This window comes from Octopus bimaculoides, chromosome 16 (genome assembly GCF_001194135.2).
Source record: "Octopus bimaculoides isolate UCB-OBI-ISO-001 chromosome 16, ASM119413v2, whole genome shotgun sequence".
Classification (NCBI taxonomy): domain Eukaryota; kingdom Metazoa; phylum Mollusca; class Cephalopoda; order Octopoda; family Octopodidae; genus Octopus; species Octopus bimaculoides.
In genome coordinates, this window is record NC_068996.1 from 53,375,719 (window position 1) to 53,380,272 (window position 4,554).

At 33.1% G+C, this 4,554-nt stretch overlaps 1 protein-coding gene across 6 annotated transcripts in view; it reads left to right on the plus strand.

Annotated features, from left to right (window-relative positions):
• The window catches only part of LOC106881415 (ras-related protein Rab-9A), an 82,152-nt gene that overhangs the window by 45,880 nt on the left and 31,718 nt on the right, over positions 1 to 4,554 (plus strand). The gene's annotated exons all lie outside the window — the stretch shown is intronic.

Consider the following 4,554-nt stretch of genomic DNA (forward strand, 5'->3'; position numbering starts at 1 on the left):
ATATATATATATATATAAGGTGTATGTGTTATTAGAGTAGAAAATCATAAAAACACCATTCTGATCGATTTCTGTGGTAGTCTTCTAAAATGGTAAAAGCTAGCTGACCGAGGTACTTTACAGAATACTTATTTTTGTAAAGAAAAATTGTTAATATTAGAAAAAGATGGTGTATAAACCGTTTTATGGTCCTCAGTATATGATAAAACTATTTGCGTAAGAGCAAAAAGACCATAATTAAGAGTTGAGTAGTGGTTTTTACTTGTTTATTTTTCTAAATTGATAGATACTTCTATAATTTCTAGACATAATTCTATAATGGTACAATTCAGTTTCTAGATGGATAATTCTTTAATGATGCGATATATTTGTATGGCGATTAAGCCAGATCATGTTATTTTATCTATCATCGTTCGTCTGTTTCATCATACCCACACTATATTTCCTTCTAAATTGTTTTTTTTTTACATATTTTCTTCTTATTAACTGTATTAATGTTGTTTCAATAAAGTTTTCAGCTAATTATTTCTTTCAGCCCTTTTTAATCGGTTTCTAAAAAACCTCATTCTTATTATTCTAATAATATAAACGGTTTTTTGTTGTCTAATGAATGAATGAATCTCCCTACTAAAAGCTAGTGAATATATTATCGCAAACATCCCATATGATGAATAATTTCCAGAAAGCCGCTTTATTCTAATGAAGGTCAGAGTAAATTCTGCCTAATGAAGTGATCTACTTTCCTTGACAAATCTCTTGCTACATGAAGCTTACAGCTGTTTCTTCTTGGTACATTTTAAAGTTAATGTATCCAGAAATTTTGTGATCCAATCTAAACAGTGGCTAATACTTGTTTTTCCTTCACCTCGTAATTATTTCTTGTTACTTTTTTCCCTGTTTGTTCCTTGAATTAAATATGTGAACACTTACGTTATTATCTTTTAGTTTTATGCCTTCGTGTACATTAAGTGCGTAAATATGGAATAAATTAGGGTGGCGGACTGTTTTGAATTTTTATTTGATAATCCCCGTGTTTTCCATTGAAAAATTATGTTCTTAAAAAGTCATGGAAGAACTCATCAGGATGAATTAAATCTGTAAAGGTATAATCATAATTTTCCCTAAGGCATCGGATCTTTTGTCTGGATTGTTGGAATCTCTGGTCCCTGAGTGCCGAAATTTTTACAAATATGATACAGTTATGAATAACTACAAAATACATTTTAAGAATGTTGACTAAGTATTAGACAAAAACAACTTACTACTTGTATTACATATCTTAGTAGGGAATAATAATATCAGAATTTAGAAATCCGTTATTAAATCTTTGAGAAAAAGAAAATACTTAGATTCTTCGTAGTATATGTTCTATGCTGTCAAAGTTTTGAATCAGAATAGTGGTTCATTGACATTATGAATGAGTATTGAATAAAAAATAAAGACATTTTATTTTGTGTTTAATAGATTTTCTTGTTTTCTGCCTTTGGGACTTTTCCGTTTGAATACAAGTGTTTTTCTCTCTCGATCTCTCTCTTATATTCAAGAGACTTCTTGATGCAAAAAGCTATCGATATACAAAACAAATTGGAAATATACAGAATTTTGCCAAGAAATCTCATTTTCCTTGGCGTCATTCAACGTTGCACCTACTTTTATATTCGATTTTTGTCTCTGTACTTTCATGTACTCTGTCTGTTATATATAATATAATATATAAATTTGGGTGCCTCTGTATGTTTCCATTTCCCTTACGTGTCAGTATGTATAATGTTTTATCTCGTGTACATTGTTTCTGTGAGTTTTTTTTTTTTTATGCGCTTTTCCTTGTAGGTACATATGACAAGACGATGTATATGCGTGTCTTTGCCTCTGGCTATATGTGCCTGTTAGTGTAAATCTGTGCTTGAACTCGCCTTAGTCTCTATTTTTGCATGTAATTTGATGTTAATGTACCCATACCACTAGTTGTTTCTAATACATATTGGTGTATTTCATTGCCAAATTTTGTTGCAACAGCAAGCAGAAAAACTTGTACAGCAAAATTTGGTTGCGTTTATACTCAAGCACCTGTTTGGATGTGTCTATGAACACAAACAGGTAAGTTTGCAGATACAAACATACATTGTCCGGATGCAGTAAGATAAGGTACAAAACCATGCAGTTAAGTTCACACAACTCTCATGGGTAGACTTACAGATGTGTAATGTATTTATGCACGTTTTCCCCGTATATTTGTGTTTATCTGTGCACGTCTAGTTTGATTAATCTTAATTGTTTAATTGTACCGGTGGTTTTTATTTAATTTTTAAATTACTGTAAAAATGATTCATCAAGACCACTCAAGTGTGAATTTTCATGAGATTACACAGAAATTTCGGTACATATAATTGTGGCATTAGTTCTTTTTTTTTTTTTTTCTATTTCGTCACTTCTAAAGGCTATATTTTGTCTATTGTTTAATCCGGCAGAATTTTGGTTAAAAGCGTTTCAGTCTTGTCGAACGTCTATTTTGAAATACTGTAGCCTTTCTTTTTCAAGACAGAAGAATGTAATTTAAGGAAATTTGGTTGCTATTTCTTAGTTTGCCGAACTACAACGAGAAGTTTTCTCTTTGCCTTGATATATATATATATATACAATTTCTGTTGGTGCTTGATATCATGAAAGAATAAAACATTTTATGGACATTTCAATGATGTATCCATATGCAACCAGTTGAAAATTTATTTAGTCGCATAGTTATAGAAGTATTAAAAGGTTAAACCAAAATTTAAGAGAAACTAGATTATCTGCTTTTTTATTTTTCTTCCTGGTGAGAATTTATCTATGTTTATCTGGACACCTGCATTTTTATTTATGGTCTTAACTAACGTTCATGTTACTGGCGACAAATTGCAAATCTTCTTTAGAAAGAGAAAGTGATTTATGAACATGCCCAGTTTTCCATTTGGTGAACGGTGGGTTTGCTGTAAGATTTAACACGATTCCCTCTCCACGCCATCATCGGCCATTCTCCATTATATGTAGCCTTTTTCACATAACGCTCATCTGTTAACATTTGCTGCACAGTGCAGTTCAAAGCTCCTCTGCATACATCAGCTGATACCTTTTTTTGCCCAACTGGATTCTTACCTGTTTTATATTATGCATCCAATGTATCTTACTTCTCTCATTTTTCTCCGTAACTTCTACAAATCTTGTGAATTTTATTCATGTCTTATTACTATGCAGACTCCCATTTCATACGTATCCTTCATATACTCTGATTTTTGCATCGGGGAAAAAAGTCCCTTTTTTTTTCAAATGCTGCAACAGTTCCCTGCTCAAGCAACCACACTTGAATTGCAGCCTAAATCATTCACAAGGTGACAAACTATCGTCTCTGTTTAATCAGGACTTAAGACCACTTCATTGGCTTCTTTCCAAGTGCTTACTAATTACTCATGTACATCAAGTGCATCTGAAGTACTAATTGTTTATCAATAATAACGGCACATCCTTATAACCTTTTCTACATTGCTTGTTTCAATTTTTTTTTTTGCATCCACTTTTTGCTTGTCTTGGGTTGGATGAGTCTTGTTGTCTCATCATATGATCGTTCATCATCTGGCATTCACAGTAACAGAAATGTAGCTGGATGTCTTTGCTGTCACTGACCACAAATATTTAGTACACCTACTTCCACTTCATATTGATACATGCCTTTTATTTATGGCTGTGTAGCCACATCATTTTGGATTAAACCTTACTGTACAAAACACCTTGTCTTTGATCATAACCTTTTATTAAGAAAGCTATGAGAATGAACTTTGATAGACAGAAACTAAATAGAAAGCTTTTAGTGAGACTCTCCACTCTACCACAAACTGGCCTTGGGCTGCCTTTACTGGAGTCCATTCTGTTGTTAATTTTTCGGGCCAGGTTTCCAGTCTCAGGCCCCTTCCTTTCTCCCTTCCTTGGATAATATTCCTCTTGGTTGTTTGTTTTTTTTAGGCATACTTTTTGATTTTCATTAAATAATTTATTTACTATGTTTTTTTATTTAGTAGTTTTTAATTTTTTAGTATATGCTGAAATTATATCCACAATTTAAAAAATTGTATCAGTGAAAGTAGGTTCATCTTAGTTTTGGTTTGTAGCTCAGAAATAATCAACTCTTGCACTAAGGGGAAAATAATTCTTGTGTACCAGACATGGCTAATAGGCACAGGCATGGCTATGTGCTTCAGAAGTCCACTTTTCAACCATGTGGTTTCCACGGGTACCCAGTGACAGAGAGAAGAGAGGGAGAGATAGGTACAAAAAAGAGGACAGAGACAGGTGTGCTGATGTAAAGGAGATACTTGGTTACCTAATCAGAGGGAAAAACCAAGAGAATGATCAAGAATAAAGGCAGAATAGGGATGTTAAAGGCGGCGAGCTGGCAGAAACGTTAGCATGCCGGGTGAAATGCTTAGTGGTATTTCATCTGTCTACGTTCTAAGTTCAAATTCCGCCGAGGTCGACTTTGCCTTTCATCCTTTCATCATCATCATCATCATCATCATCGTTTAA